This window comes from Hyla sarda, chromosome 10 (genome assembly GCF_029499605.1).
Source record: "Hyla sarda isolate aHylSar1 chromosome 10, aHylSar1.hap1, whole genome shotgun sequence".
Lineage (NCBI taxonomy): Eukaryota > Metazoa > Chordata > Amphibia > Anura > Hylidae > Hyla > Hyla sarda.
The window spans coordinates 100293394-100304782 of record NC_079198.1 but is presented as its reverse complement, the minus strand read 5'-3'; the positions used below and the strand labels follow the sequence as shown (position 1 = coordinate 100304782).

At 46.2% G+C, this 11389-nt stretch overlaps 1 protein-coding gene across 2 annotated transcripts in view; it reads left to right on the top strand.

The window, feature by feature from the left end:
* Window positions 1–2031: 2031 nt before the first annotated feature.
* RER1 (retention in endoplasmic reticulum sorting receptor 1) overlaps window positions 2032–11389 on the top strand; it is a 29955-nt gene continuing 20597 nt past the window's right edge. Inside the window, exon 1 of one of the 2 annotated variants that reach the window (XM_056542302.1) lies at window positions 2032–2167. The gene's annotated coding sequence lies outside the window, so the exon portion shown is untranslated. Of the gene's footprint in view, window positions 2168–2354; window positions 2508–11389 lie in introns of those variants that run through there. The other variant, XM_056542303.1, reaches the window with a different exon arrangement.

The following is an 11389-nucleotide window of genomic DNA, read 5'->3' as shown; positions in this document are numbered from 1 at the left end:
CCTATGTTTGTTGTTGACATATAAGTAACATGTATGCCAAGTTTCATGTTAATATCTTTAGCCCTTTGGACGTGATGCTGGAACATACATACATACATACACACACACACATTGGGGGACATTTCCTAATCTAGTCTATTCTGGGTATGCTTATAGACCAGCGTATGTGGTAGTCTCCTGTCTATTGTGCTCCTAATTTATCAAAGGTCTCACAGCCCTTGATAACTTCTGTGCACAGACTTCAGGGTCTACAGCTTAAACTGCATTTAGACCTGCTCCAACATGGTCTGACATTTCAGTGTATTTTGGGTAGATGCGACTTGTCGCACAAAAGTCGCACTTGATAAACTCAGCACCAATGCATTTTCCAGTGCATTTCCGTCTAAAATAGACTTGCATGCATCATGTTCTAAAAATCCTCTACAGCAAAAGTCGCAGAAAAGTCGCACATATTTAGACTGCGACTTTCTGTGCGACAAATTTAGACAGGAAAAAACAGTCTAAATCCTTTGATAAATCTCCCCCATTGAGTTTTATATATATGGACTAGCTGAGAACTCGGCGTTGCCCGGTTTTTCCTTCCTAATCCTTTTTGGGAAGGAAAATAAACAAAGGAGTAAGCTTTTGACTTCATATCCCGTCCTCATATATTGTTGTCATATCCCAACCCCACATCCCGACCTCCTATACTGTCCTCCTATCCCATCCTCCAATCTCGAGCTCCTATCCCGTCCTCCTATCTCGACCTCCTATCTCAACCTCCTATCCCGTCCTCCTATCCCGACCTCCTTTCCCGTCCTCATATCTCGACCTCCTATCTTGACCTCCTATCCCATCCTCCTATCTCGACCTCCTATCCTGACTTCCTATCCCAACCTCCTTTCTCGACCTCATATCTTGACCTCCTATCCTGTCCTCCTATCTCGACCTCTTATCCCAACTTCCTATCCAGACCTCCTATCACGTCCTCATATACCGTCCTTCTATCTTGTCCTCCTATCCCGACCTCATATCCTGACATCTTATCCCGACCTCCTATCAAAACCTCCTATCCCAACCTCCTTTCCCGTCCTCATATCTTGACCTCCCATCTTGACCTCCTATCTTGACCTCCTATCCAGACCTCCTATCCTGTCCTCCTATCCCGACCTCCTTTCCCGTCCTCATATCTCGACCTCCTATCTTGACCTCCTATCCCGTCCTCCTATCTCGACCTCCTATCCCAACCTCCTATCCAGACCTCCTAACTTGTCCTCCTATCCTGACCTCCTATCCCAACCTCCTATCCCGACATCCTATCCTGACCTCCTACCCCACCTCCTATCCCGACCTCCTACCCCGTCCTCCTATCCCGACCTCCTATCCCAACATCCTATCCTGACCTCCTACCCCACCTCCTATCCCGACCTCATATCTAGTCCTCATATCCCGACCCGTAATATGTGTACCAGGTATTGAAATATTTCCAGCCGTACGGAAGATATGTGGGAACATACATTTGCCATTGATTTGCATGGGACTTTAAAAAAAAACCTGACCCTCACAAATGGGGGTAGTTAAGGGTTAAATTACCTATCCTATATATTAACTGGACATATAAGTAACATGTGACCAAGTATTATCAAAATATCTCCATATTAACATATATTAACATATTAACAGTAACATATATTTCCCATTGACTTGCATGGGACTTTAAACATAAGCCCCGCCCCTGACAAATGAGGGTGAGTAAGGGTTAAATGACCTATCCTATGTTTGTTGTTGACATATAAGTAACATGTGTGCCAAGTTTCATGTTAATATCTAATAAGTTTTTGTGGAACATACATACATACACACACACACACATACACACAGTTGAGTTTGATATATATATATATATATATATATATATATATATATATTGATATAGAAATTAATATATATATATATATATATATATATATATATATACATGGTGGTCATCCTGTTACAGTTTTCTATAAGACATTGGTAGGAAAGCCACTGCAGCCAACACAGAACATAAGAAGTACAGAGCAGGCCAGAGTAATCTATCACTGTGATCCTATATCGCGCTCTGCTGCTCCTGTCTGAAGGTGGGCGGGGCTTGTGACGTGTAGCTACAGGGGCTCTCGGCAGTTCCGTCTCAGAGAAGAGAAGACAGGTATGGACGGTTCAGGTGGTTTGTGATGTTGTGGCCCCATGAAGCCGCAGCTAGGGGCCCGTACACACCATTCTGCCGCCGTGTATCCGTGCACACATATAAAAACCGCTCCTTTTCTTTCATTTTCCGGGTAACCAACCCTCGCCCTGCCTCGTCGGCATATACCCTTACGACAGGGCGGAAGTGAGTTGGTCAGTGCAGAGGCATTCTGGGAAACGTAGTCTAGCTGGCTAGTTCCGTACGTTGTCATTCGGTGCCGGAAAACTACGTTTCCCAGGTGTCTGTGCGCCTTTTAGGGAAAAGAGACTTCAGCTCAGCCTATTCTGTGTGAATTTTCGGGGTAAGGCTGATGTTACGTCGTGTTAATGTCGGGGATGGGTAGCCCTGCTGATAGGGTGACGGGTCTAGAAGGGGGTGTGTAGCTGGAGGGGGCACATGTAGGGTGTCAGTGCATTAGATTGACCTATAGTGCTGGAGCTAGCACCCATTGGTGGCATAGTGGGTGTTATCCCCCTTTGACCTTCAGGTTGATACATTAGCTGACATTTTTGTATTTTGCCGGGTCATAACCTTAAATAATGTGCACAGTATACATATAGGTTACTGAAGGGTTTCCCAAACAGTGATTGCAAAACTACAACTCCCAGCATGCCCGGACAGCCGTTGGCTGTCCGGGCATGCTTGGAGTTGTAGTTTTGCAACAGCTGGAGGCACCCTGACTGGGAAACACTTGGTTAGTGGCTGCTGTCACTGGGCGATACACATTAGAAACCATTGCAACTGTCCGGGCATGCTGGGAGTTGTAGTTTTGCAACAGCTGAAGGTACCCTGGTTGGGAAACACTGGCTTAGTGGCTGCCGGCACTGGGCGACACGTATCTGAAACCATGGCAACCGTTACACAAGCTTGTGCGCCTGTATGTGTTCTTGCTACCGCAACTGGGTTCTCAGTTACCGTTTTGGTACAGTAAAAAGATAAAGGGGTTTTCTGAGATGTAAAAAAAATGAGATAACAAAATAACCATTATAGCCTGATAAATCTTCCATTGCTGGAGCTCTCCTGGTCAATAATAATAGGTTACAGCGAGTAACCATGTGACGGTGTGGGGGCCGATGCTATCTAGGGAACCAAGACCAGTGTGGAGGACCCCAGATCTTATCACATTTCTTTGATTTTACTAAATTTGTTTTGCATTACAGAAAGGAGCTACATGGTGCCGCGAAACTGTGAAGTATAGGCTCAAGCTGGCATAAAAATGTGGAAAAAAAGTGATACTCCCCTGCCCTGATTCCCCTTCTGCATCTGTCCTGGCCTTGCCTGGTACCCAGTGGGCAGTGCTCTTCCTTCTTTAGGCTGTGTTCACACGCCAGAATTTCCAAGCGGAATACTGCGGGAAAATTTTGCTTGGAAATTCCATTGCAGCAGAGAATCGTTGTTTTTAATGGGATTCTGCTGCACCACACAGACCGAGGCGGAAAAACCTGTTGCGGAAATTCCAGGCCTCTACTGAATGGACATATCAGTTCTTTCTGTGGAATCTGCTCCAAAATGCATTGCCTTCTATTGAGACAATGGGGGAGATTTATCAAAACCTGTACAGAGGAAATGTTGCCCATAGCAAACAATCAGATCGCTTCTTTCATTTTGAGGCCTTGTTAAAAATGAAAGAAGCGATCTGATTGGTTGCTATGGGCAACTGGGCAACTTTTCCTCTGGACAGGTTTTGATAAATCCCCCCCCCCCCCAATGTATTTACGATCGAGTGGTCCTAGCTCTGTCATGTTCTGCCTGCACCCAGTGTGAATATAGCCTTGGGCTCAACACTGATAGGGTCAGTAGTTGGCTGAGCAGGAGCTTTCTGTGCTTAGAAATGGAAAGCAATGCTCTACAGGTACTTGGCAGTGTCAATATGGATGTGGTGAGGGAATTAAAGGAGTAGTCCAGTGGTGACCCAGTGGTGAACAACTTATCCCCTATCCTAAGGATAGGGGATAAGTTTGAGATCGCGGTGGGGTCCGACCGCTGGGGCCTCCTGCGATCTCCTGTACGGAGGCCCGACAGCCCGCGGGAAGGGGGCGTGTCGACCTCCGCACGAGGCGGCGGCCGACACGCCCCCTCAATACAACTCTATGGCAGAGCCGAAGCGCTGCCTTCGGCAATCTCCGGCTCTGCCATTGAGATGTATTGAGGGGGCGTGTCGGCCGCCGCTTCGTGCGGTGGTCGACACCCGCTATCTGGCCGGAGAGCCTGGCCTCCGTACAGAGAGATCGCAGGGGGCCCCAGCGGTCGGACCCCCCGCAATCTCAAGCTTATCCCCTATCCTTAGGATAGGGGATACGTTTTTCACCACTGGACTACCACTTTAAGGTAGATGAGTATCACTTTTTTATTTTAATTTTATTATTATTAAAGGAAAACTGTCAGCCTGTTCACTCATACAAACCCCAATACACTGGGTTATAGTGGAAGTGAACAGGAGTCCGATGAGTGGTCACTGACTAAAATACGTACCTTAGGTCCGGAGATATGTCCCACTGAAGATTTGCTGCTATATTGAATATGAATTGCACGCTGGTCCTAGGAACGTGAAGTTGCTGCAAATTGAGCCAGCGGGGACCGCCTCCAGCATGTGATTAAGAGAATATAGCAGCAAATCTTGGGTTTAGAGTGGGTGAACAGGTTGACCGTTTTACGTTCAGGGTATGTTCACACTACAGAGTGGGAACGGAATCTCCGCTCACAGAATTCAGCGAGCGGAGATTCAGACTGGCAGCCGGCGGCGGCGGTAGGACCGCACGGCACTGCGCCGTCACCATTGACGGCTATGCAGTGCTCGCAGACTTCCGCGCAAAGAATGAACATGAAGACCCATTCACTCTGATGGTAATGTTCACTGTGCGGACTTATACTCGCGGAATTCCATAGTTCAGTTCAATATTTGTGATGGTCAGTTTTTTCTATGAAAGGTAGATCCACAAGTGCTCATATTCAGGGAACCAGAAATCTACTTTTTCTAGACAAAACAAATTGACTGCTGCTGCTTGACATTCGTATTTGGCAGTCCCTTATCTGTAGTTGTTAGGTAAGGCTGCATTCACACCACGCTTTTGCAATACAGTTTCCGTATACGTTTTGAATTTGAAAACTGTATGGAACCGTATTGAAAACCATATGCCAAACGATGCATCTGGTTGCATCCGTTTTGCGTCTTGTACTATTTTGTCAGTTTTTTTTCCCCGTATCCAAAACTGTAGCCTACCAAGGTTTTTGGTCTGGGTGAAAAACTGCATTGAAACCTTATTAGTTTTTGTTTTATACATGGGAGTCAATGGGAGCCATAGAGAAACGTATGTGCGTACGGTTCCATCTGGTTTGCACCATATGGTTTTTGACTTTTGCACAGTTTTTTTTTCTTGGAATTTCAGTCAAACAAGTGAAACTTTATTCATAATGGAGTGATAAGTTAAAAACGTATACGTTTTTTTTTTTTTCTTAAAAACAGATGCAACCTGACATTATTTTTCAAACCGTATACGGGTTAAAATTTGTACACACGTTTTGATACAGTTTTTGAGGAATGTTTTTTTTTTTTTTTTTTTAAATCAAAAACCTGATAAGGTACCTGTATTTCATCCATGTGGATTACCCATCTGCACTTGTTACATTGTCACATGACCTTTTCTGTCATTTTTTTTATTCACCCATCCATTTTTACAGCCCCTCTGTGAAATTACTTTTCTAAGGGTCAGAGTTTAGATGCTCTGCTCCTGATTTTCTGCTGATGTCGTGTGGATTCCACAGTAAATTACAGTATATGAGAAGAGGGTTCACAAACTCCTATTCACATGTAGCAGAAAATATCTGAATGGAATTGAGGACACACTGTGGACTTTCATTTACAGCATGTACGCCTTGTCATGGGTTGCCACCAAAGATTTAATGGTGTACTCCAGAACTGTAAAACGTATCTCCTATGCACAGGATTCAGGATAAGTGTCTCATTGCGGGGTGTCTGACTTCTGAGACCCCCTGCGATCTCCAAATTGTGGCCCTGAATCTCCCCTGCATGAAGAGCATGTTGACATAACTTCTCCATGCAGGGGAGAGCCAGGGTTCTGTTTTGAGGATTGGTTGGGGGGGGGTCTCAGTGGTCGCTACACTCACTATTCTGCTGGTAGTCAATGTGTTCATACATTACATTACTTATCCTGTACTGATCCTAAGTTATATCCTGTAATATACTCCAGAGCTGTACTCACTATTCTGCTGGTGGAGTCAATGGCCCAGATTTATCAAAGAATGTCCACAGTAAAGCTATTTTCCCACGTTTATTTGGGTGGTGGGTTTGACTAGCGTGCATCTTATTTATCAAGAAGGTGCAGCAGGATGATGAATTTTGCGCAGCTCTGCTGTGGTGGGAAAAGCTCTACCACATACACTTTTTCTAGACGCTTGTGAGGGAAGGAAGTAGACACTTTCCTGGGTCCTGAATTTGGCAGGTTAGGGGTTTTTACTTACTTTCACAGAGCTGCCGGGACATTTTTACTTACATTTTAGACGCTACAATCAAATTTGATTGCGGTGTCTAAGGGGTTAAAGCTGGGCATCACCGTGATCAGTGATATCTGGCATTAGAGATGGGTCCTGGTGGCAGATAGCTGCCAGGACTACCCAACTATGACCCACGTTCAGCTCCTGAGCGAGTGTCATAGAAGGGGAGTGGGACGCTGTCGTCCACAAGAGGTTAAAGGTTGAATTATGGAAGGTAGAAATGATTCTCACGCCTACTGGTAGGTGGTGTAGCTTTGCGCCTAAATAAGTACCTTTGCGCACGAAATAGCGACTTTTGATAAAAGTCGCAAATGATAAATACGTGACCACTACATGGGCAAAAAGAAAAAGTTCTATGGGTAGGCAAAAAGAGTGAAACTGTCTATATCAAAAGATGCATAAAAGTCTCAAAATATGTTGCTTGCGCCTGAACTGCGCCAAAACATAGACAAAAAAAAATGCTCTAAAAGCAATGATAAATCTCCCCCAATGTGTCCATACATCTGAGGCCATGTCCACGCAGCAGACTGTCCATGTGGAATTCCGCATAGACATTTCTTACAGCCACATAAATAAATGACGCACATACATTTTACGTATTGTGTGCACAGATAGAGCACATTAATATAAAAAATGTGGACGGAATTTGTCTGTGATTTTGCGGACACATTTTTACAAATATAATACGTCCGACAATGGGGGAGATTTATCAAAACTTGTGTAGAGGAAAAGTAAAGCAGTTGCCCATAGCAACCAATCAGATCACTTCTTTCACACACACACATATATATATAGGGATCGACCAATATGTTTTTTTTTAGGGCCGATACCGATATTCTGTGGAGGTTAGGGCCGATAACTTATACCGATATTCCAGTATAAGTTATAGGCTATTTATCCCCCCCCCCACGACACCGCTGCAGACCATTGAATTAAAGCGGGCACTTTAAATCAATAAACTGCAGCGGCTTTTGCGGTGCCATAGGCCGCTGCCGCCACCCGCTTCTCTCCCCCTCCTGAGTCCTATCACCGCGACCGCCCCCCCCACCCCTGCACCACACTGCTCCGCGCCCCCTACCACCGCGTCACCCCCCCACCACCACCACCGCACCGCCCCGGCCCCATTGCCTCCCCCATCCCTGGTTTTATAATTACCTGTTCTCGGGGCCCACTCTACATCTGGCTCCGGTGGCGTCCTTCTGAGCTGTCACTGTGCGCACTGACGGTGATGTCACGTCACTCGTAATTGCGCACAGCATAATGCAGGATGCAGCAGGAGCCAGAAGTAGCGTGGACCCCGGGAACAGGTAATTATAAATCCGGGGATGGGGGAGGCAATTGGGGCGGTGCGGCGCGGTGGGGGGGGGGGTGGTCGTGGTGTGGTGGGGTATTATCGGCAAGATTATTGCCGATACTGATAACGCCAAAAATCGTGAATATCGGCCAAACCGATAATCGGTCGATCCCTAATATATATATTTGTTTTTTAAAGGTTCCTGAAAAATGAAAGAAGCGATCTGCTTGATTGCAATGGGCAACTGCACCACTTTGACAAATCTCCCCCACTGTGTGAACCTAGCCTAAAGCTGCACTAACACCCATAGGATCTGTGAATACAATGTAGACTCCCTCTATGCTGGACAGGGAAAGCAAGCACCATGGTTTCTGCATAACAACTGAAGAATGTAGACTAGACCATTGTTATCCAGGTTGTCAGCCAGAATGGTCGTCACCATGGGGCATTGTAAAACCACTGGCTCATCGTCTAAATAGCTGCAAATGTAATATGAACTGACAATAGGGTTGAGCGGTATGGCCAAATATGTGTATTGCGGTATTTTTTGTAACTTATGGCAGTTCCACGGTATATAACGGTATTCCCCCCCCACCCCCAATATTAATTATTAGCCCAGCGCTGCACTGTCCCCATCGGGGTACTACTCACGTCACCCGCAAGCGCTGCCCTCCTCATCCTCCTGTTTGTTGTGGCCGCCGGCGCTGACACTCTATACTGTATCCCTATGTCCGGGCTGCAAAAGGTAAACAAAATAAACTTTAACGCATGTTCCTACGTAGGCCTTACGCTCTTCCTGGGGACATGAACGTTGGACAGCCGTCAGCCTGTCACCGGCCGCAGTGATGTTCCGCCTCGGCCGGTGTTAGGCTGAGCCCACTGTCATGTAAGAAGCCGGCTTGTTACATGACCGTACGCTCAACCTATCACCGGCCGAGGCGGAACATCACTGCGGCCGGTGATAGGCTGACGGCTGTCCGACGTTCCATTCCCTAGGAAGCAAGTCCGGACAGACAGGGAAGGTGAGTTAAAGTTTATTTTGTTTACCTTTTGCAGCCCGGGCATAGGGATACAGTATAGGCAGTGATCTTCAACCTGCCGACCTCCCAGATGTTGCAAAACTACAACTCCCAGCATGCCCGGACAGCCTTTGGCTGTTGTAGTTTTGCAACATCTGGAGGTTGAAGACCACTGGTATAGAGTGTCAGCGCCGGCGGCCGCAACTGGAGATGAGCGAATTTACAGTAAATTCGATTCGTCACAGACTTCTCGGCTCGGCAGTTGATGACTTATCCTGCATGAATTAGTTATATATAATATATAATATATATATATATATATATATATATATATATATATATATATATATATATATACACACACACACACAGTGGTCCCTCAAGTTACAATATTAATTGGTTCCAGGACGACCATTGTATGTTGAAACCATTGTATGTTGAGACCATCTCAACTCTATGGAAACCTGGTAATTGGTTCTGAAGCCCCAAAATGTCATCCAAAAATAGGAAAAATTGAGGACTAAAGAAAAATAAGTAGATAACTAATATAGATAAAGCAAATCATTACATATAAAAGTAAAAAAGATCTGCTGGAAGCTGTAAATCACTGTCTGTCCGTGTTTCCCAACCAGAGTGCCTCCAGCTGTTGCAAAACTACAACTCCCAGCATGCCCGGACAGCCAACGACTGTCCGGGCATGCTGGGAGTTGTAGTTTTGCAAAAGCTGGAAGCACCCTGGTTGGGAAGCAAAAGTTTATGTAGAGGACAGGAGCTTCTTCAGGGTCCTATACAGTACACAGTGTCCCAAATGGAGCCACCCTTACTTGGTGTCCAAAGGAGCAGCTAACCCTGGCACAGGTAAGGAGTAGTACAGAACTTGTAGCTCCACCCTGTACTGTAGGGGGCGCTACCAGACACCAGTCATTGCATGCACTTAAGTAATAGAGGTGATTTACCAGTAAAATGCCCATTCTGATTGGTCACTTCCTCCAGTTGTGACACGTCTCACAGATCTGGACTGTCTGTACATTGTATGTTGAGTCTGGTTTCAAGTTACAATGGTCCAGAAAAGACCATTGTATGTTGAGGCCATTGTAAGTTGAGGGATCACTGTATATATAATGCCACTTGTCAGCTGGCAATGGTGATAGATCAGCTGTTCACGTGGGGTATCAGACACGTGGCGATCAGCTGACAAGCCCTTTAGGGTATTCTCACAAGCTGCAGGTTTGTTGTGACATTTTTAGTGTGTGTCCTATTCATGTGCAAGATTTCCAGAAAGCTGTGCACCTGCTGCAGAATCAAGACCCCCCTTCACATGAATGTGATAATACAGTAGATACTTTTCATCCCAGATGTCTTAGATGTAATCTAACATGTATATGGAAGATGTTCTCTGACTGGGATACTACTACTGTGTACATAAGAGGAGGGAACAATACACATTCCTGGCATGTTTAACATATTTTTTGTAGAGTGGAATAAAACTTCTGGGTAGCACAGAGCAGTGATGTGTGTCTCCTCTCCCAGGAGATCGTGGCACGTATGAATCGTGTTCACATAGATTGTATGTATCCATGTGGATTAAAGGGGCATTCCTATCCGGGACATTTATGGCCTATGCACAGGATATATGATAAAGATCCTAGGTCCACATCAACCTTAAAAGGGTACTCCACTGTCCCAATGTCCAGAACAATTAGTTCTGAACACCGGGTGCGGGCTGCGGAGGTGGTGATGTTGCAGTCACACCTCTCGTGATGTCACAGCCACGCCTCTCAATGCAAGTCTATGGGAGGGGGCATGTCAGTAGTCATGCCTCCTCTCATAGACTTGCATTTAGGGGGCGTGGCCGTGACGTCACAACACCTGCAGCCCGCACCCAGCAATGTTCCGGACGCTGGGGCAGTGGAGTACCCCGTTAAGATTAAGGGCCCCCAGGCTGTTTTTAGTTTATGATGGTTTTGATTAGGGATCGACCGATATCGTTTTTTTAAGGCCGATACCGATATTCTGTGGAGGTTAGGGCCGATAGCCGATAACTTATACCGATATTCCGGTATAAGTTAACGGCTATTTATCCCACGCGGCGCCCAGAGACCGCCGCCGCTGCCCCATTGCCTCCCCCATTCCCGGTTTTATAATTACCTGTGCCCGGGGTCCGCTCTACTTCTGTCTCCGGCGCCATCCTCCTGAGCTGTCACTGTGTGCAATGACTGTGACGTCGCATAAAGGATGTCACTCGTCATTGCGATGCACGGCGCACAGCGTAACACAGGATGCACAGGAGTCAGAAATAGCGTGGACCCCGGGAACAGGTAATTATAAAACCGGGGATGGGGAGGCAATGGGGCAGCG